General features: G+C 44.6%; 1 long non-coding RNA gene across 1 annotated transcript in view; it reads left to right on the top strand.

Annotated features, from left to right (window-relative positions):
- The window catches only part of LOC129646567 (uncharacterized), a 40,785-nt gene extending 27,528 nt beyond the window's left edge, over positions 1 to 13,257 (top strand). The window contains exon 5 of the long non-coding RNA XR_008712031.1: positions 13,012 to 13,257. This is a non-coding gene — a long non-coding RNA (uncharacterized LOC129646567). The remainder of the gene's footprint in view (positions 1 to 13,011) is intronic.
- The last annotated feature ends 9,755 nt before the right edge of the window (positions 13,258 to 23,012 follow it).

Here is a 23,012-nt window from a genome sequence, read left to right as displayed (position 1 = left end):
TCTGAGACCCTTCTAATGTAAATGTTAGTACATTTGATGTTGTCCCAGTGGTTCCTTAAACTATCATCATTATTATTATTTTTAGCTGCATTACATGGCATGCAGGATCTTAGTTCCCGATCAGGGACTGAACCCATGACCCATGCAGTGGAAGCACAACATCCTAACCAATGAATCATGACCAAATTCCTAAACTATCTTATTTTAAATTTTATTATTATTGTTGTTGTTGTTCTGAATGGGCAATTTTCATTATTCTATTCTTATTCTATAAGGGCATCACTTATATGTTCTTCTGTATCACCTAATCTGCTGTTAACTCTTTCTAGTGTATTTTTTATTTTAGTTATTGTATTTGTCATTTCTGTTTTATATTATGGTCTTGTGCTTTATTAAAATTCTTACTGTGTTCATCTCTTCTTTTCCCTAGTTCAGTTGGCATTCTTCTTATTACTACTTTGAACTCTTTATCAGGTTAATTTTTTAATCTTTGTTTTATTAGGTTTTTTAAAGTTTCTTTCCTTGTAATTGAAACATATTCTTCTGTCTTCTCATTTTGACTTTTCTTGTCTCTATGAAATTAGGTGGAAGAGTGATCTACCCTGTGTCCTTGAGTAGGAGCATCACTGTGCAGTCTGCATGTGCCTGATGGCTTTGGTGGGAGAACTGGATCTGGAGTGAGCACAGGCTGCATCTTTCCTTGGGGTTTGCTGGTAGCTACTACCTTGATGGGAGGTGCACTATAATCAGATCTAGGTATGAGCTGGGCTTCTCCTACTATCAGTGGCCATGACTGCCTGTCAGGGGTGAAGTCAGGGTCCAAGATGTTGGAGCAGGAGCCTTGAGGGAGCTGCTTTCCTCCTGGCTGTGACAGCAGTCTCTGCTTTGGTTTTGGTTATGGCCAGGGCCTGAGGGCTTGGGGCTGCACTTCTATGTTGGTTTCACTTTTTTACTTGGTGTGTATACCTTCACTTTTTTACTTTAGAGGCTGGGTCAGGCCTGGATGCATTGGTTTCACTGCTGCTAGTGATGTCCGTCTCCACCCCAGAGCTAGTTTCACTCCTTCCACATGTGTGCAGGGCTATGTGCCCTGGTGAGGGCTACCTCTGCCCTGGTCAGAGGCAAGGCTGAGATCCAAGCTGACTTTGTTCCCTCTCATTGACAATGGTAGCCTTGCCCTAGTGGAGAGCAGCTCTGGATCAAGAGGGGCTGAAGAAGGAGCCAGGTATGGGCTGGAGGATGCACTGGGGTGATCATGGCAAGTCTGTCAGAGGCTTCGGCAGTTTTTTATCTGCTGCCTTCATGCTGTGACCAGGAGTGAGCAAATCTACATGTGTGCTCTTCAAGAGCTGTGTCTGGGTTTCTTACAGGTTCTTTTCAAACCAGCTAAAGGGCTAATCTTCCTAGTGTTAAACTCTGGTTTAGGGTGCCTAATATGGGGTGCAAACCCCTCACTCCCAAGGGAGCATTTCAGCACCAATGATATCCCCTCCTCTTCTGGGTTTCTCATCAGGGGTGAGCTTCTCCTCTCTTCCTACCAGATTCCACCTGGACCTTTATACATAGGCCTGGTTGTGGAAGAGATGTCCTGCTAGTTTTCAGGTTGATTTCAGTGAGAGTTGTTTTACATGTAGTTTTATTTTTAATGTGTTTGTGAGGAGAGGAGAACTCATCTCTCATCCTTGACCACCTTGATTTCTCTGGAGTGCTCATGTTTTAAGCCCTCAGCCCAGCAGGCCACTGCCACTGTGATGCCCATTTGAAAACTCGATACAGTAAGTCCCCTATGAGCAAACAAGTTGTGTTCTGAGAGTGCATTCCTAAGTCCAATTTGTTCTTAAGTCCAACAAAGTTAACCTAGGTAACCAATAACACAATAAGCAATATAATATTATACTGTAATAGGACCATAATACTTTTCACAGAATTAATACATAAGAAACAAAAACATAAAATAATAAAGACAATATTTTTAATCTTACAATACAGTACTTTGAAAAGTATAGTGTAATAGCTCATATTGAATGAACAAGCAAGAAGAATTACTGACTGGAGGAGGGAGAAGAGCTGGGAGATGGTAGAGCTGAAGGATCATCAGTAATAGGAGATGGAGGGCAAGCTCAATTTCATTCATGCCTGATGTTGATGAAATGCACTTTCACATCTTTGAAAGTTCTCAACTTAAAGGTTCATATGTAGGGAACTCACTGTAGTGTCCTTTTCCAGGTGCAGTGGCCTCTAATGTCTAAGCAGGTCCTATATGCTTTATGATAATATCCCTGGCAACCCTCTCTGTTACCTGCCCTCTTGTAGAGAAGTGATCTACCCACAGGCAATGAGGGAGAGTCAGAGTTGAATCCCAGAAACCACCCACCCAAGCCAGATCTCAGTTCAGCTGATGTCCACTCAGCCCTCGTGTTCTAGTCCAGCCACTGGGAAAACCCACTGAGGCTGAATGAGGGTGCCACCTTCCTAGCATCACTCAACCCTGCCATTTTTTTCCTGCCCTCCTACCCCCTCAACTCTGAGCCTGCATATTTGGCCCCCATGCACCTAGGAAAACTCCCAAGGAATCTATCCTTGAGCCTGGGTCTTTTTTGAAAAAAATATTTATTTATTTATTTGCTGGTGATAGGTCATATAAGAAGAGGTGGCAATAATACACAGAAGAGCTGTACAAAAAAGATCTTCATGACCTGGATAATCATGATGGTGTGATCACTCACCTAGAGCTAGGCATCCTGGAATGTGAAGTCAAGTGGGCCTTAGGAAGCATCACTATGAACAAAGCTAATGAAGGTGATGGAATTCCAGTTGAGCTATTTCAAGTCCTGAAAGATGATGCTGTGAAAGTGCTGTACTCAATATGCCAGCAAATTTGGAAAACTCATCAGTGCCCACAGGACTGGAAAAGGTCAGTTTTCATTCCAATCCCAAAGAAAGGCAATGCCAAAGAATGCTCAAACTACCACACAATTGCACTCATCTCACACGCTAGTAAAGTAATGCTCAAAATTCTCCAAGCCAGGCTTCAGCAATACATGAACTGTGAACTTCCAGATGTTCAAGCTGGTTTTAGAAAGGCAGAGGAGCCAGAGATCAAATTGCCAACATCCGCTGGATCATCAAAAAAGCAAAAGAGTTCCAGAAAAACATCTATTTCTGCTTTATTGACTATGCCAAAGCCTTTGACTGTGTGGATCACAATAAACTGTGGAAAATTCTGAAAGAGATGGGAATACCAGACCACCTGATCTGCCTCTTGAGAAATTTGTATGCACGTCAGGAAGCAACAGTTAGAACTGGACATGGAACAACAGACTGGTTCCAAATAGGAAAAGGAGTTCGTCAAGGCTGTATATTGTCACCCTGTTTATGTAACTTATATGTAGAGTACATCATGAGAAACGCTGGATTGAAAGAAACACAAAGTGGAATCAAGATTTCCAGGAGAAATATCAATAACCTCAGATATGCAGATGACACCACCCTTATGGCAGAAAGTGAAGAGGAATTCAAAAGCCTCTTGATGAAAGTGAAAGGGAGAGTGAAAAAGTTGGCTTAAAGCTCAACATTCAGAAAGCTAAGATCATGGCATCTGGTCCCATCACTTCATGGCAAGTAGATGGGGATACAGTGGAAACAGTGTCAGACTTTATTTTTCTGGGCTCCAAAATCACTGCAGATGGTGATTGCACCTATGAAATTAAAAGACACTTACTCCTTGAAAGGAAAGTTATGCCCAACCTAGACAGCATATTAAAAAGCAGAGACATTACTTTGCCAACAAAGGTCCATCTAGTCAAGGCTATGGTTTTTCCAGTGGTCATGTATGGATGTGAGAGTTGGACTATAAAGAAAGCTGAGTGCCGAAGAATTGATGCTTTTGAGCTGTGGTGTAGGAGAAGACTCTTGAGAGTCCCTTGGACTGCGAGGAAATCCAACCAGTCCATCCTAAATAAGATCAGTCCTGGGTGTTCATTGGAAGGACTGATGTTGAAGCTGAAACTCCAATACTTTGGCCACCTGATGTGAAGAGCTGACTCATTTGAAAAGACCCTGATGCTGGGAAAGATTGAGAGCAGGAGGAGAAGGGGACGACAGAGGATGAGATGGTTGGATAGCATCACCGACTTGATGGACATGGGTTTGGGTAGACTCTGGGAGTTGGTGATAGACAGGAAGGCTTGGCCTGCTGGGGTTCATGGAGTCGCAAAGAGTCAGACACAACTAAGTAACTGAACTGAACTGAACCGATAGGTCTTATTTGTGGCACATGGGATCTTCAATCCTTTCTAAGGCATATGAGACCCTTTTGTCAAGTTGCAGCATGTGGGGTCTTTAATTGTGACCTGTAGGATCCAGTCTGCCAACCTGTGATTGAATCCAGACCCCTGCATTGGGAGTGTGGAGTCCCAGTCACTGGACTACCAGGGAAATCCAGAGCATGAATCTTTAGATTCCTGTGCTGTTGGATTTTCTTGTTCTTGTCATTAGCTAGCACTTGTCATCATCAGTGTGCTAGCCCATCTCTAGTGGGTTTTGAGTTGGAGTTGCCTCAAAATTATCCAGAGGTGCACATTCAGGAGGTCTGGGGCAAAGCAGGTGTACTTTGCCTTTGCTGCTGCTGGTGATGTGGCGGTGGGGACGGGGATACCGTGAGAACCACCAGTGCAGAGGGAGAGCCAAGGCCTGCTGGAGTGGGGTCTTGGCCCTGCTACTCTCTAACTGTGTGGTCTTGGGTAAGAGCCAGGAGCTCCGTGGGCTCACTCTCCACATTTCTACAGTGGGGATGCCCACACCTGTCTCACGCCATTGTTTCTAGAGGGACAGAGAAGGCAGCAGTGATGGGGATTCACTTTTGGTCCCCAGGCAAGTGTGCCCTCTGTGTCCACATCCTCATATCCCTGCAGTACCCACATCCCCAAGGTGCACCATAGATGCCTCGGGTCCTCCTCACAGGGCCACAATGTCTTCAGGAAAAGAGAAGGAAAGGAGAAGTGAAGATAAGGAAGTTCTTCCAACCACTGCCTGACTTTCAAATGATAAGAAAGTCTATCACCAACCCTCTGCAACAGGCTAGGCATGCAAATTACAGCAGCTACTGATCAACCTCACTTAGCAGGAGCCACTGCTGTAAACGTATGTTTTGTCACTAATCCTCAGTACCCTATGATCTTTGCCTGTTTATCTCCTCCCGCTTTCCAGAGCACTGTGCTGAGCCCAAGGGCACGTAGTGAAGCCAGGATTGGCAGCCAGATGGCCTCTTTTGGGGCCTGGCTGCGACCACGACCTGCACTACCTCCATGCAGACTCCAGGCCCTGTTCATGACCACTGTCTTTCCTCCCCTTCCTCCTGAGATGGTCCTCTGGAAGGACTCAGAACACAGAAGAGCCCTCTCCTCCAGCCCTGCCCACTCTCTTCCCCGTGACACTCTTGCTTGTTTCACATGTGTCTAAACTAGGCATTTTCCCCCAGGGAGGTTGGTTTTAAATTCTGTTTGTACAAACTGAGTCTCTTGGGATGCTAGCTTGGTGGTATCCCCAGCTTCATTTCACCTTTTCCCAGAAAGGCTCAGCCTGGGACCCTTCTTTGGACCTGGTTTCTTCTGGAATCTTTAGTGGAGGGCTCATAGGAAGAGAATGAGATATTTCACAGGAGCTTCTAGTTTATAACCTCTCCTGCACCTTGACTCTAAAAAAGCAATAATGGCTACTAGATGCTGTGCTTATATTCATACATCTAAATCTGTTATTTTACAAGTGAAGAAACCCAGGTACATAGATGTTGGATAACTTATCCGAGGTCACACAGCTAGTAAGAGGCAGAGCTGGGTCTGGCTTGAGAGACCATAGTCTTAACCAGTATCTGTCCTGACTCATGCTCAGCTACTGCTGACAGAATGCCTTGTCAGTCTTCCATTTTTCCTGAGGGAGGGCTTAGAAGGCAAGTTCTTGCCTGAATGGGTTGTGCAACTCTTCCTTCCTGGCTCCCTCATCATCTTCCTGGCTCTTGTAGTGAAGGTGCTGTGTCCAGGTCCCCAGTTTCTCTGCAAAGTGGCTCCATTTGCAAGTTTTCTGCCTCCTTGGGATTAGGGTGAAGGGGGTGGGGTTTTTGGAGTGGCAGTTGAAGACACAGGCGTGATTTTGAACATTGCCAGTTCCATAAAGGGTCGCCACATCAACAGTCTCTGTATTTATTCATGGAGCTCGTATCCGCTACTGCATCTCCCCTCTTTGACTCCTCTTCATCCTTTGGGATCCTGTGGCTGTCACATAAGGAAAACTCTTTATTCAAGAAATTCACTTCATAGCCTTTGTAGAACAAAGCTTTTGCAGCCCTAATGAAAGGGGGAAGCAAAACTAGCATCCAGGGCAAGTGTTTCTTATTAGACATGTGCTTCATGGGACCTGTTTAGAATCATGGCCTGTTTCTAATGTCTGCATTTTCAGAAGTCCCCCCTCCAGATGGCAGTGCACGCTGGGCTTCTAGAACCTGTCCACGCCAGCCATTTGCACCGAGGGTCTGGCTCATGTTTGTCTTCTCATACCGGTGGTGCTCTGGACAGAAGAGTAAACCCTGCTTTGCAGAAGAGAGGATGAAGCAGGCAGTGTAGCCAAGAATGAGACTGCATCAGGATGGGAGGAACTGGTGACAGCGGAGGACCCCTCAGAGCCTGGCTGTCTAAAATATGAATGCGGATGTCCACCCAGAGACAGCTAGTGTGCCATGCCTTGAACATACGGCCCTGGGGTCAGAAAGACTCTACTCTTCCCTGGCTGGGCCACCTGGAGAGAGCTGCTAAACCTCTCTGAGGCATAGTTTCCTAACTTCCAGTCCCGAGTGTTGTCAGAGTTGGATGAGATCGTATTTTAGAGAGCCAGGCCAGATCTGGAACCAAGGCACACTCCAAGGCTCATAGGCATGATATTTACACCAATCTCACTGGCAGAATGGAACTTTCCTTGGCTCTTGCCCTTCTCATGGGAAAGAATTCAGTTGAGAGGCATAGAACAGTTTTATGTAGCAAAAGTTTTATTAAGTAGAGTGAAAGAACACTCCTGAGAACAAATGAGAGTGGGCTGTCTGGAAACCAAGAGCAGCCCTTCAATAGGGTGGGGCTGGACTTTTTACAGTGGTGGTCCCTCCCTGTGTCCTGTGCCATTTGACTGACAATTGAAACACAAGGGGGAGGGGTGGAGGCCAAAACCACAAAGCTAATTTGTTACAAATTGAGCATGATAAACCCTGGGTTACCTTGAATCACCTTTTAGGTCTTGATGCACCTGTCCAGCTGTGCTGGCGGTTTTCTGATATGGCTGGAGACCTAGGGGTGGTCCTTGACCACAGAGGGAGGATATCTGGGTTTGCTCCGACCCCCTGGAAGGAAAGATGAACCATTCAGGATGGGGCAGGATCCGCTCGTGTCTGCCTATCAACCTGGAGAGAATTAAAAAGTCCCTTTAGCTGGCTCTCCTGCTGCCCTTTACTCCTACTCAGATAAGATCAGCCTTTCCCTGCTGAGCTCACTGATTCCCTTTCTGGTCACTTGCAAGCAAAAGAAAACCCTCTGGCCACTTAAGTGAAAGTGTTAGTCACTCAGTCATGTCTGACTCTGCAATGTGATGGATGGTGGCCTCTCAGGCTCCTCTGTCCATGGAATCCTCCAGGCAAGAATACTGGACTAGATAGCCTTCTCCTTCTCCAGGGGAGCTTCCTAACCCAGGGATTGAACCTGGGTCTCTCACATTGCAGGCAGATTCTTTATCATCTGAGCCACCAGGGAAGCCCTGTGTTAAAATGTCTGATTAACTCTTCTAAATAAAAACTCAGTCTCCTTCCTGCCTCCCTAGGCTTACTGTGCTCTCCCCATCATTAAATCCCCTCTGAACTTTCAACAGTTTAAAAAATATGAGTAAAAAGTTCATGACTCATGTAACTGGTTTTCAGATATTTCCAGGGACCAGCTGCAGCATGGTGGTCAGTCTTGCCATCATTTGACTGCTTGTTTTTACATACCTTGGCAATTCAGACAAACTACCCATTTCACATCTATTACACACTGTTTCTGAACACTAGCTTATGGGAAACTCCCCATGGCAAATCAACAGTGGGGAACACCTGGAGTCCTCCAGGTGTCATTCTTCCCCATTCTCTTTGGGGTCAGAATTCCCAGTGGGGACCAGTCTGCTCAGTCCCCAGCTGCTGGGGCTGGGCCATGGTAGAGTATAGAATCAGCTGTGGCTCCCTTGGTGAGATCCAAGTCCTGGGGCTGCCTGGATCTGGCTGAGCTGCTTAATTTCCAGCTTGTTTAGTTTTCATCTGTAAAATGGGGATAGTGCACCTTGGTGGGACTGTTTTAAGTGTCATTAGAGACTTAGCCTGAGGCTGAACCCTCTTCATGGTTAGTGTTGTTATCATGTTGACTGAAAAAAAAAAAAAAAGCACAACCTAAAAGTTGAGAGGTCCAGGGAGTTTTTTGGCAGACATTCTGAGGACTTCAAGCCTGGAACACCACATCTCAGATGCTCTGAGAGATTGCTCCAAGGAGGCAAGGGAGGAGCCAGAATCTAGGAGTTTTGGCAGCAAAGACTAGGTTCTTGGAACATCAAAACATTATTGTTCATCAAACAAAATAAGATATCTGAAGTTAAAGAATTTAGTGCTGTTATGTGTATGGGAGGATGCAAGAGTCTGATCTTACTGGAATCATTGATTTGATGTGTACCTCAGCTGTGCAGGGCCAGTATCCTGTGCTTTCTCATCCTGAGTCTCCTTGGGGTGCACCACCAGGGGAGGAGGTTGCTGCAATGACTGACTGCTTGAAGGTGAGCATCCTGTTTCTATCCTGAGTTCCCTCTGTGCTTACTGTAGGGTGGCTGTAGTGTGATGGCTTGATGGCTGCAACATCCTTTGTTTACTGATATGGCAGGTGACATTTTTCTCATCCACAACCCCCCATCTCTGTTAACACTGTTATCATCATGCCTGCTTGCACTACCTTATTTCTCTGAACAGCTCTTTCAAAACCCAGAGGGCAAGTTTCTGGTTCGTGCTGACCATGGACCCCATCTCTGGCCATTCCCTCTTGATCGTGGTGCCAGCCTGGCATGGGCATCCTCATCCATGCACAGAGGCTCCTGGAGGCTTTTGGGGAAGTGTCGTGGGTGAGGATGGGCATTCAGGAGTTTGTTACAGGCTCTTCCATCAGGACTTTCAGTTAAATGAGTGCCTGCCTTGGCCACATCTTTCCCTACCAGAGCCCCACCCAGTTGTGGCCCCTCCAGTTCAGTGACATCCTTTCTGCCCTCGGTGTATGAAACAGTTAATCTGACCTAGCCCTGCTGTAGCCCTGAACCAGGAGAACATGGAGGGGGGTTCCATGGGGACCCCCAGGGCCCATGTAAGCTGTGCTGCCTCCTCACCCAGGCTGCCTCCTGGCAGCTAAGAGCTTGAGCTTGACTGCAGTTGCTGCCTCTTGTCACCAAAAAAGAGAAAGTGCAACACTCAGTTTCACCAAAATGTGTGAAGGTCTTGACATGTTAATATCTGGTCAAAAAGTTCTCAAATTCCTAATAGTGAAATCCCACAAGCCAGTATGGACTTGAACCCACTGTCTTTTAATTGAGATCATATATATACCTGGTCTTAGGACTTAGTGAAACTCAGGTTCTTTTACGTCTTTTGCAGAAAGAATTCAGTGAATGACAAAGTGACAGGTAAAAAGTGTTTTTGGTTCAGAGAGATACATATTCCATAGACAGTATGCAGTCTGGCTCAAAGGGCAAGAGCAGCCCCAGGACATGGGGTTATCTGGGAAACAGAGCAGCCAAGGGAGAAACACATTCCACAGACAGAGTATGGACCACCTCAGAAGGCAAGAGGCCCCAAAATATGGGGTGGTTGGTTTTTAGGGGCTGGGTAATTTCATAAGCTAATGAGGGGGAGGATTATTCCAACTATTTCAGGGAAACGAGTGGAGATTTTCAAAAATTGCACCACTGCCCACTTTTGGCCTTTGATGGTTGACCTTGGAACTGTCATGGCACTTGTGGGTGTGTCACTTAGATGCTAATTACAATAGGCGTATAATGAGGCTCAAGGTCTACTGGAAGTTGAATCTTTCACCATCATGGACCTAGTTTTTTCTAACCAGTTTATGCCATATCCTCAAGGGCTATGTCATTCATTCCCTTAAAGCTTGTGCCCTGCTTCCTTTCCTCCTGTTTCAAAAGGGCTAGGAAACCCATCAAATGGAACCAGATTTTGGGCCTACCCTCTTCTTCCCTCCCTCCTTCTCTTTCTCCTCAAACCTATACGGCATGTTAAGGCTCCAGCAACCCCTATGTTAATAACTCTGGGGGGTTAAAAGTAAACAAAAACATGTCCCTTAAGTTGTGGGTCACAGACAGTTATCTGAATGATAGTCTTCTGAATAATAATGCATAATACCTAGAGCAGGAGAGTAACCCTCAGACCTCTGGCAGAACAAGGAGGGCATGAGGGTTGTGGTTTGAGTGGGCCAGAGAAGCCTTCAAGGTGGGAAGGGGCTCCTGTGGGTGACTTAGGAAGAGCAAGTGCTGGGCATGTGGGCCTGGAGAACCATGATTCTTGGCAGAAGATCCAGGAGATGCGAAGGCAGGATGATGGGGTACATCCCGAGGTTCAGGCATTCTTATGGCTGGCTTGGAAACCTTCATCCTTCATGACTCATCCCCAGGCTGCCCTTGTCTGAAGGTTCCTGTGATTTTCCTCTAGGTCCCAGGGTACCATAACCTACATAGTGCACTAAATGGAACAAGAGTGTTGTTCCTGGGACAGGTGACCACATCCTGCTGGACTCTGAGTTCTCAGCCTGCATAGAATGCAGGTCCACATGTGGTAGGGTTACTTGCAGGATCAGATCACAGTGATCTCAAATAAGGAACTTGAGTTTGGGCTTTTGTGTGTGTGTGTGTGTGGAAAGTAGGGAGTTGCTGTAGATTACGTGGGAAAGGGGTGTAAGCAGATAGGGTAGGGGGTCCAAAGAGAAAGAGCTCTAGACATGTGTGTGCATACTCAGTCACTTCAATTGTGTCCAACTCTTTGTGACCCAGTGGACTATAACCCACCAGGTTCCTCTGTCAATGGGATTCTCTAGGCATGAGTACTGGAGTGAGTTGCCATGCCCAACTCCAGGGGATCTTCCAGACCCAGGGATCGAACCCATGTCTCCTGCATTGCAGCCAGACTCTTTACCTACCTAAGGTAAACAGTTTTGGCCTAAGCTGTTTTGGGATCTAAGTCTGGCCACAGTGCTTGCTGTTGAACGGATCTCAGTAACTGATGATATTAATGGAAGTGAAGGAATGCAGGAACTAACGGAAAGCAATCAAGAAACAATACTTCTGTGATAAAACAGGGTTCTAGTTCCTCCTCAAAGGCTATACATCACAATCTGATACAGTCATTGAGGTCTGCAGGATCTAAGGCCCCCACCTGGGTGGACAATGGAATATTAATATTGACCTTTGTGACTTCAACTAGAGCTTGGACTCTGTTGACCTTGGCCCCAATTTTATGCTTAATTTTTAACTCTGCTTCAAGCCCCCATCATGAATATGCATGTTCTCTTAACTTAATACTTTCCCAATTTTGCCATTTGGGGAGACACTGCTTTAGGAAATTTCCTAGGTGTTCTTTCTTGCTGCAAGTAATAAGTCCTCCCTTCTTCTAATCTTTGTCTTGGCTTTGTCTTTTGGCTTGACAACCACCAAGAGGCCAACCAAGTTTTCAGGATAACAGGGACATGGTCAGATTTTGTGTTACAATGATTTTTCTTTGGGGGAATATTACACTGGAGGCTTAGAGAACTGGCTAACTCTTACTTCTTGCCCTGATCCAACACTTTGTGTCCTGAGCCTTTGTGAGGGATTGGACCTGGCCTTGGGGATGGAAACAAAGGCCAGGAGGATGGATCTGAAGGCACAAATTAAAAAAAAAAGACAAAAACATTTCTCAGGATGATTTGGGCTGAAAGCAAAGAAGCCCGACTACAAGCGGCTTTAAGAAGGATTTGTACCTTATGCCTTGACAGAAACACAGCCAAGAGTGGCCCCAGGGTTTGTGCAATGGCTCCAGATGTGCTTGGAGACCTTTTTCATCTTCCCCCTCAGCCATCCTCTCCCTGCCAATGATGCTTCCCCAGTGGTTGAGGGAAGATGACAGCCTTTCCACGCAGCAGCAGAGAGGGCTCCTTTTCAGCCACTCTTAATTAGTAGAGAAAACCTCCTTCCCCAGGAGGCCCCAGCAGAAGTCCCAACACATGTCATTGGTCAAGTCTGGTTCTAGCACCCAGGACTCTATGGACAGCATGGGAAGGTGGGGTGTGCCATTCTCTGCCACTGGAGCCAAGAGGACTGTGCTTGTGGAGACCAAGGTGGGGAGGATGGGTGGACAACAGGCCCCCAGTCACATCCCACATACCTGCAGCCCTGCAAGGTTCATTTCTGTGTCCTGTATATTGGGATTCAGAATGGAGTTCTCACAACAACGGGGAACATCCTTTTATGGGAATAGGGGTACTGAGAACTCAGCATTCTCCATCACAGCCAGACTCCATGGGAATCTGGGAACTGCTGCAACACTGACTGTCTGGTCCACTGAGACAGAGAAGGCCACTGGTTCCATGGATGGAAGAAAGGGTCCCCCAGGTGCTTCCCTGGGATCATGGGTGAATCAGGGGCTTAATCAGCTATCAGGCAGTGTTCTCAGGTGGCAGTGCTGAGTCATTTTGTTGTTGTTGAGTCGCTAAGTCATGTCCAACTCTTTTCGACTCCATGGACTGCAGCATGCCAGGTTCCTCTGTCTGTGGGATTTCCCAGGCAAGAATACTGGAGTGGATTGCCATTTCCTTCTCCAGGGGATCTTCCTGACTCAGGAATCAAACCCGTGTCTCCTGCTGTATTGAGCCATTGGGCACAATTAATAGCTTAAAATTTTTAACAATGTGCATATATTCTTTTTTCCAGCTCAATCAAGAAACCAACAGACAGTAGTTTCTATGCTCCAGAAGCCCTTCCCTGGGGTCTTCTCCGATGTGCACTGTTTGCTGCTACAGATTGTCCTTGCGGCTCTGAGGCCCCTCCCTGAGTCTCCAGGGCCCCAATGCAATGTCAGGAAGAAAAGCTGAGGCCCTCTGTCCTGATGTCCAATCCTGGCTCCTCTCATACATGTCCTGGGTGTCCCCTATGATGTCCTTGACCCTGGGGCAGATGGTCTCTACACAACTCTGCAGTAAACCTCTGGTTGGCTCATCTCTGTCTCTCTCTCTCTTTTTTTAAAAGAGGATTTAGGCTTTACAGCATAGCTAAAAATACCACTGAAGAGCCTGCCTCTGTTTGGAGAGGTTCAGACAGTAAAGAATCTGCCTGCAAAGCCTATAGTCCATGGGATCACTAAAAGTCAGACAGGACTGAGTGACTAACACTTTCACTCAGTGGCCAAAAGCCAACTGAAAAAGTGCTGACAGCCCCGACGACTGCAGTTTTTTTTGCATTTCACCAGGGATTCTGGAGTTGGGGGACACTGGAGATCTCAATGTGAAACCAGCCCATTTTACTGAAGACCTTGAGGGTTACAGGGGAGATGGGGTGGAACTTGAATTTTACTCCTCCCAGAAAGTCCTGTTGGCTCCATCAAGAGCAAGGCTCTGGGCACTGACACTTCCTGCCCTCTGGTTCCACCTCCAGGGTCTCCTAGGACATGTAACTGAGTCCAGAGTGGGCTCCAGGGCAGAATATTCCTGAGGTCGCAAGGGACAAGATCCAAGTGTGACCTGGGCAGAGGTGTGACAACTGCAAGATACTGCATGCAGCCCCGCAGACCTTACCTACATGGAGGCTGTGGTGTGTCTGTGGTGGGTACCAGCTCGGAGGGGGCAAAAGTAGAAGCTCTTAGAGGTGGGGAGCTGTAGCCAATGGCCGATCCTATGGCCTCTCAGATGGAGGCTGCTTCTCTGTAAGAAACCAGGCCCAGCCAAGGAGTTCAGAAGGCACACCGGTGGTCCTTGCCGAGGCTGAAACCCACACAGTCAGGCATGGGTCTAGGTGACGATCTGAGAGTCAAGGGTGATAAGCACCGGGACTGCGTCCTGAGACGACCTCCATCTGTCTTTTTAGGTGTTTCCATGTTTCTTTAGCGCAGTACTTCTTAATCACCCGAGTCTTAAGAACCATTCTGCCCTAAGGTCGTTCCCCAAAACTGACCTGCCAAAGCCCACTTCAGGGATTCTGATACTAGAATCTGGGGTGACAATTTTGAAAATTTCCCTGTGAGCCCATGATTCCCAGACCCTGCCTCCTCAGCACGACCCATCAGCGAGGGGGCAGGGATCCGGAAAGGGAAGGGCAGAGGGGGTGATTGGCAGGGCCGAATGGGCGGAGCTCAGACCCCGGGCTCAGGACGTGAATCTCTAGCCTTTATCCCCTTTCCTCTGCCCAGAGTGCCAGCTGCTCTCAAGGTCCTACCTGAGCCCCTGCCATTTACCTTGAACTCCCTGCTCACATCCGTGTTCGCCTCTTTGTGTTTTCAACATTCAGCTGGAACGTCTGATGCTTTTCAGCTTTAGGAAACCTACCTAGTAGCTTTTTCCCAAGCCCCTGACTTCCTACCGTGTTCACAAACTGCACCCCTGGGTGGACATTCTCTACATCTGCTTCACAGTTTAAAGTCAGATGCTCTTGCCTCTTACTAGGTCCTGTTTCCATTTCCTAGAACAGGTAGCCAAGGGCTAAATTTATTGAGCAACTGAAATAAGAAAATGTCTGTGAGAATGAAATGTAGGTGGAAAGAACAAATAAATCAATTAAAGAATGAATAAATGATTGCAGACTCTGCACACCCCTGCCAAAAAATGTCTAAAACTTGATCACTCATATTCTTTCCTACACTTCTTCCCTCTTCATTAAGTGGTTGAGGTTGGCAGTGATTTAATTTTTTTAAATTTTATTTTATTATGGAAATTTGATTTACGATATTGCCTTAAATTCTAATATATGGCAAAGTGATTCAGTTATATATACACATACTCTTTTTCATATTCTTTTTCATTATAAGTTATTGCAAGATACTGACTATAGTTCCCTGTGCTATACAGTAGGTCCTTGATGTTTATCCATTTTGTATATGGTAGTGTGCATCTGTTAGTCCAAAACTCCTAATTTATCATTCCACCCACCTTCCTCTTTGATAACCATGGATTTGTTTTCTATGTGAATCTGTCTATGTTTTGTAAATAAACTCACTTGTATCATTTTTTAGGTTCCACATATAAGTGATATCACATTTGTCTTTCTGTGTCTAACTTACTCACTTAGTATGATAATCTCTAGGCCTCCATTCATGTTGCTCTGAATGACAGTATTTCATTATTTTTTATGATAGAGTAATATTCCATTGTATATACATACATATCTTCTTTATTCATTCATTTGCTGATAGACATATAGATTGTTTCCAAGTCTTGGCTACTGTAAATAGTGCTGCTGTGAACATCGAGGTGTGTGTATTTTTTTGAATTAGAATTTTCTCTGGTTGTATGCCCAGGTCTGGGATTGAAAGATCACGTGGTAGTTCTATTTTTAGTTTTCTGAGGAAATTCAGTATTGTTTCCATGGTGGCTGCACCAGTGTGCATTCCCACCATACCCATTCCAGCATTTGTTATTTGTAGACTTTTAAATGATGGTTATCCTGACCTTGTGAAGTTACACCTCACTGTAATTTTAATTTGCATTTCCTTGATAATTAGCAGTGTCAAGCATCTTTTCATGTGTTTATTGATCATCTGTATGTCTCTTTGAATAAATGTCTATTTAGGTCTTCTGATCATTTTTTGATTGGGTTGTTTTTGTTGTTGTTGTTGTATGGGATGTTTGTATATTTCGGAAATTAATCCCTTGTCTGTTGCATTGTTTGCAAGTATTTTCTCCCATTCTGTAGATTGTCTTTCTGTTTTGTTTATGGTTTCCTTTGCTGTGCAAAAGCTTGCAAGTTTGATTAGGTCACATTTGTTTATTTTTGCTTTTATTTCTATAGCCTTGGGGACTGACCTAAGAAAATATTGCTAAGATTTATGTTACAGAATGTTTTTCCTATATTCTTTTCTAGGAATTTTATGGTGTCATGTCTTATAATTGAGTCTTTAAGACATGACATTTATTTTTGTGTATGGTGTGAGTGTGTGTTTGAACTTTATTGATTTACATATGGCTGTCTGCTTTTCCAACACTACACGCCAAAGAAACTGTCTTTTCTTCATTGTGTAACTCTTGCTTTCTTTATTGAAGATTAATTGACCATAGGTGTGGGTGTAACTTAATTTGATTTGATTTGATCTGCTTAGTACTTCCTGACTGAATCTAGTCATCTCAGATAGGTCCCTTAAAGCCCCACTTTTTATCATGTTCACCTCCTTCTGTTGCCCAGCAGATTCCCTCGTTATATATCTGGGCATCTCCTTCTCTTAAGGGCACTTGGGGTGACATTCTCAGGCCTAAGATTCCACCACCAGATTACCAACCACTTCTGCTGCTTTTTCCGGTCAGCTGTTACCCATGCTAGCTGAGCTATTTATACTTTGCTGTTCAGTTGCCATGGAATAGTGCACAGCAAGCAGTTTCATGCCTTGGCTGACTTCTCTATACACTGCCTGATGGAAGTAAGCTTGAGAGGAGGTGGGGTTTGTGGAGCCCTGAGGATTGGCACCTGTATCTGTAATGCTGTGTGTTGGTCAGCACCTCCAGAAAGTCATAGGTTTTTCACATCTAAATTATGTGTGTTCCTTGACCAATACATCCTGAGTCATTTCAAGTATACCAAGGCATCGAAGTGATCACTAAAGGCCTTTGAATTGGGGGGGTACCCCTGGGTTGTCTTGACTGGATAGTGATCTAGGTGGCAACTTGTGGGGGTGGGAGAACCAGGTGGCTCAAAAACATGGGGATTGGTGCAAACAGTCCAAATTTGAAGCCCATCACCCTTATCCCTCCCATGCCTGTCCCACTGCCTCCTTTGCTGACTTCATGCACCACTATCACCTCTATTATAACTCATACCAACTCCAAGACTCCAACCATCACCACTGCTACCACCATTGTCAATACCCTATTCCAGCCCCAAGCTGGGCAAGTCACCACTTTGCCATCATCAGCAGCAACACCTACACCAACACCAAGGCTATTGCTACCACCATAACCATCAGCACCCCTGCCCCCACCCCAACTCCAAGACTACTACATCACCACTACCCTCATTTTCATAGTTAGCTCAGCTGTCTTTACCCAAATCCCTGTGGCTGAAGAGCTGAGGGACCCTTTCCCATACCATATACCTGCCTAGACTTCACTATTCTTTCTGTATTGTCCTGGAGGCATGCTGCTGCTAAGTCACTTCAGTTGTGTCGGACTCTGTGCGACCCCATAGATGGCAGCCCACCAGGCTCCTCCATCCCTGGGAGGCATATTTAAGGCCAATTTCACTTGTATGGGCTTCCCTGGTGGCTCAGAGGTTAAAGTGTCTGCCTGCAATGCGGGAGACCTGGGTTCGATCCCTGGGTCGGGAAGATTCCCCTGGAGAAGGAAATGGCAACCCACTCCAGTATTCTTGCCTGGAGAATCCTATGGACGGAGGAGCCTGGTGGGCTACAGTCCATGGGGTCGCAAAGAGTCAGACATGACTGAACGACTTCACTTTCACTTTCACTTGTATAGTTGGGGTGGGTGGACTAATGAGGTAGATTCAGGTGGATAATAACATTGGAAGAACCTACTCACCCTAGACAGCAGAGTACCTTGAATTCATCCTGCTTATTTAACTTTGCAGAATACATCATGCAAAATGCTGAGCTGAATGAATCACAAGCTGGAATCAAGGAGAAATATCAGGAGAAATGATATTCTTGCCAGGAGAAATATCAACAACCTCAGATAGGCAGATGATAACAGTCTAATGGCAGAATATAAAGAGGAACTAAAGAGTCTCTTGATAAAGGTGAAAGAGGAGAGAGAAAAAGCTGGCTTAAAACTCAACATTCAAAAAGCTAAGATCATGGCATCCAGTCCCATCACTTCATGGCAAATATTTGGGGGGAAAAGTGGAAACAGTGAAAGATTTGATTTTCTTGGGCTCCAAAATCAGTGTGGATGGTGACTGCAGCCATAAAATTAAAAGACGCTTACTCCTTGGGAGAAAAGCTATGACAAACCTAGACAGCATATTAAAAAGCAGAGGCATCACTTTGCTGGCAAAGGTCCATGTAGGTAAAGCTATGGATTTTCTAGTAGTCATGTACTGCTGCTGCTACTGCTGCTAATTCGCTTCAGTCGTGTCCGACTCTGTGCGACCCCATTGACGGAAGCCCACCAGGCTCCCCCGTCCCTGGGATTCTCCAGGCAAGAACACGGGAGTGGGTTGCCATTTCCTTCTCCAATGCATGAAAGTGAAAAGTGAAAGGGAAGTTGCTCAGCTGTGTCTGACTCTTAGCGACCCCATGAACTACAGCCTACGAGGCTCCTCTATCCATGGCATTTTCCAGGCAAGAGTACTGGAGTGGGGTGCCATTGTAGTCATGTACAGAGTTGGATAATAATGAAGGCCGATTGCTGAAGAATTGATACTTTTGAACTGTGGTGTCAGAGAAGACTCAATGGCCTTGAGTTTGAGCAAACTCTGAGAGATAGTGAAGGACAGGGAGGTCTGGCATGCTGCAGTCCATAAGGTTGCAAAGAGCTGGACACAACTTAGCAATTGAACAGTAACAAAAACCTTGAATTTTGAACTGGTAAATATGAACTTGATGTTCAGGTTATTATTGTTATTATTTTAGTTCAGAGAACTTCCTGAGCAGAAAGTTACATGAAAATCCCCCAAACCAGTGGAGATTGAGAGTCAAGAGTCATTCAAACCAATGGACACTCATTGGACACCTGTGAAGAGTAACATGGTGATCTGAGGAAGGTGGGCATGGGGAGGCAGGCACAATGGGCAAGACAGACTAAGAGGAGGTGACATTTGAGTAGGGAAGGAACCAGTCATTTGAAGATTGAGCAAAGAGTGTTCCCAAGAGAAGAGGTGGCAGGTGCAAAGGCCCTGAGGTGTTGCAGAGCTGAACTTCCTTGAGGAATAGGGAGGCACTGATGGCCTATTTGGGTTGGTGCCTCCTCTTTTACTAAAGAGTGAAATAAGACATTACAAGGGTTAAGTTACGTAATACGTCCTCAGCACATGCTGTGTTACTTAGCACACACTTTGTGCATACTAAACACCAGACCTAGCTGTTACTACACTCTGGACCTTTTAGAAACTTTTATCTCTTGCCTCCTCCACCTCCTCCTGGCAGTTCATGGCTGGTTTGGGGGGATGTACTTATTTTTATGAAGTAGTTGAGTGGTGTTGGGAAAGCACAGGTTAGTAGGTGAAAATAAAATGAATACACTTCATTTGTTTAGAAATGGAGAGAGATCACATTGAGGTGAGAAGGTCAACACTGCTTGATAAATAAGATGCATGAATTTGTATTCAGTCCTACCAGATCCTACTAGTGAAAATGTACCTCTAGGATATTTACTGTTTTCTACAATATTTTGTGTTTCTACCTCCTGGAGAAACTTTTTGTTTCAGTTCTTAGAACAGAGAATTAGACATTCCTTGCCATATACTTCCAAGCCACACAAAGCAGGATCTTTACTTTGCATAAAAATCTTCATGTTTTAATTTTCCATATGTAGAACATAGATCCAAGGGTTCAACTTCTGTGAAAAAAAGTACAGAATCCCCTGATTTGGGTACTAAATGCTGACCTTGAGTTTGAATTATTGGTGGCCAGGATAATAAACATTCTAGAACAGCTCATGCAGGACCAAACACCCCTCAGAGCCAAGTCAGCATCAAACTGAGTGACCTGGGTAGAATACAAGAGCCAAACACTATTCACATTACAATGGCATTTTCACCTGTACACTTTTGGCTCAGATTTTATTTGCTTGTTAATCACCTAGGAGCAATCTTTCCTTCCGTGAAGTAACATAATCTCTTCCAAACTTCTTGAAATGCATAGACCTCCTGGTCTAACTCTATTTTAAACAAGAAACAGTGTAGAGGCAGAGATAAGACCTACCATGCTTGTGCTGACTGCTTGTGTGCATGCACAGTAGTGTTTGACTCTTTAAGATCCCAGGGACTGAAGCCTGCCGGGCTCCTCTGTCCATGGCATTTTCCAGGCAAGAATGCTGGAGTGGGTTGTCATTTCTTTCTCCAGAGGATCTTCTCGACCAAAGGATTAAATCCACATTTCTTGCAGCTCCTGCATTAGCAGGCATATTCTTTACCACTGTGCTGCCTGGGAAATCCTGAGAACTACCATCTGTTGTTGTTGTTTAGTTGCGAAGTTGTGAGCTCATGGATTGCAGCACGCCAGGCTTCTCTGTCTTTCACTATCTCCCAGAGTTTGCTCAAGCTCATGTCCATTGAGTTGGTGATATGATCCAACCACCTCATCCTCGGTTGCCCCCTTTTAATCCTGCCCTCAATCTTTCCCAGCATCTGGTTCTTTTCCAATGAGTATACACTTCACATTAGGTGGCCAAAGAATTCGAACTTAAACTTCATCATCAGCCTTTTTAATGAATATTCAGAGTTGATTTCCTTTAGGATTGACTGGTTTGATCTCCTTGCAGTCCAAGGAACTCTCAAGAGTCTTTTTCAGCACCACAATTCAAAAGCATCAGTTCTTCGACATTGAGCCTTCTTTATGATCCAATTCTCACATCTGTACATAACTACTGGAAAAACCATAGCTTTGACTATAAGGACCATTGCTGGCAAAATGATGTCTCTGCTTTCTAATACACTGTCTAGATTTTTCATAGCTTTTCTTCCAAGAAGTAAGCATCTTTTAATTTTATGGCTGCAGTCATTGTTCATTTTGCAGTGATTTTGGAGCCCAAGGAAATAAAATCTGTCACTCTTTCCATTTTTTCCCCATCTATTTGCCATGAATTGATGGGACCAGATCCCATGATCTTTGTTTTTTTAATGTTGAGTTTTAAGTCAGGTTTTTCACTCTCCTCTTTCACTTTCATCAAGAGGTTCTTTATTTCCTCTTCACTTTCTGCGACTAGAGTGGTGTCATCTGCATATCTGTGGTTGTTGATATTTCTCCGGGGCATTCTTGATTCCAGCTTATGATTCATCTAGCCTGGCATGTCACATGATGTGCTCTGCATATAAGTTAAATAAGCAGAGTGACAATATACAGCCTTGACATAATCCTTTCCCAATCTGGTACCAGTCCACTATTCCATGTCTAGTTCTAACTGTTGCTTCTTGATCTGCATATAGGTGTCTCAGGAGACAGGTGAGTTGGTTTGGTATTCCCATCTCTTGAAAAAATTTCTACAGTTTGTTGTGATCCATGCAGTCAAAGACTTTAGCATGGTCAATAAAATAGATTTTTGGGGGAAATTCTCTTGCTTTGTCTATGATCCAATGAATGTTGGCAATTTGATCTCTGGTTCCTCTGCCTTTTCTAAATCCAGCTTGTACATCTGGAAATTCTCAGGTTGCATGCTTCTAAAGCTTAGCTTGAAGAATTTTGAGCATTACCTTACTGGCATGTAAAATGAGTGCAATTGTGCAATAGTTTGAAGATTGTTTGGCATTACCTTTCTTTGGGATTGGAATTTTTCCAGTCCTGTGACCACTGTTGAGTTTTCCAAATTTGCTGGCATATTGAGTGCAGCACTTTAACAGCATCATCTTTAGAATTTTAAATAGCTCATGTAGGATTTTGTCATCTCCACTAGTTTTGTTCATAGTAATGCTTCCTAAGGCTCACTTGACTTCATGCTCCAGGATGTCTAAGTGACCACATCATTGTGATTTTCTGGGTCATTAAGATCTTATTTGTATAAGTTCTTCTGTGTATTCTTGTCATCTCTTCTGTTTCTGTTAAGTCCTTACCATTTCTGTTCTTTATTGTGCCCATTTTTGCATGAAATTTTCCCTTGGTATCTACAATTTTCTTGAAGAGATCACTAGTCTTTCCTAATCTGTTGTTTTCTTCTATTTCTTTGTACTGTTCACTTAAGAAAGACTTCTCTTCTCTTCTCACTATTCTCTGGAACTCTGCATTCAGATGGGTGTATCTTTCCCTTTCTCCTTTGCCTTTTACTTCTCTTCTTTTCTCAGTTACTTGTAAAGCCTCCTCAGACAACCGCTTTGCCTTCTTGCATTTCTTTTCCTTTGGGATGGTTTTGGTCATTGCCACCTATAGTGTTATGATCCTCTGTCTATAGTTCTTTAGCTACTCTGTCTACCAGATCTAATTCCTTGAATCTATTCGTGACTTCTACTGTATAATCATAATAGATTTGATTTAGGTCATACCTGAATGGTCACATGGTTTTCCTACATTCCTCAACTTAAACCTGAATTTTGCAATAAGGAGCTGATGATCTGAGCTACAGTCAGCTCCTGGTTTTGTTTTTGCTGACTATATACAGCTTCTGCATCTTCAGCTGCAAAGAATATAATCAATCTGATTTCAGTATTTACCATCTGATAATGTTCTTGTGTAGCATCGTCTCTCATATAGTTGGAAAATGATGTTTGCTGTGACCAGTGTGTTCTCTTGGCAAAACTCTGTTAGCCTTTGCCCTGCTTCATTTTGTACTCCAAGGCCAAACTTGTCTGTTACTCTAGGTATCTTTTGACTTCCTACTTTGCATTCCAATTCCCTATGATGAAAAGGACATCTTTTTGTGTTAGTTCTAGAAGATTTTGTAGGTCTTCATAGAACTGGTCAGCTTCAGCTTCTTCGGCATTAGTGGTTGGAGTATAGAATTGGATTACTATGACATTGAATGGTTTGCCTTGGAAATGAACAGAGATCATTCTATCATTTTTGAGATTGCATCCAAGTATTGCATTTCAGACTCTTTGGTTGACTCTGAGGGCTACTCCATTTCTTCTAA

Source organism: Bubalus kerabau, chromosome 3 (genome assembly GCF_029407905.1).
Source record: "Bubalus kerabau isolate K-KA32 ecotype Philippines breed swamp buffalo chromosome 3, PCC_UOA_SB_1v2, whole genome shotgun sequence".
In the NCBI taxonomy this organism is placed as follows: domain Eukaryota; kingdom Metazoa; phylum Chordata; class Mammalia; order Artiodactyla; family Bovidae; genus Bubalus; species Bubalus kerabau.
Note: the sequence above shows the minus strand (reverse complement) of the source record. Positions and strands in the feature narration are given on the sequence as shown.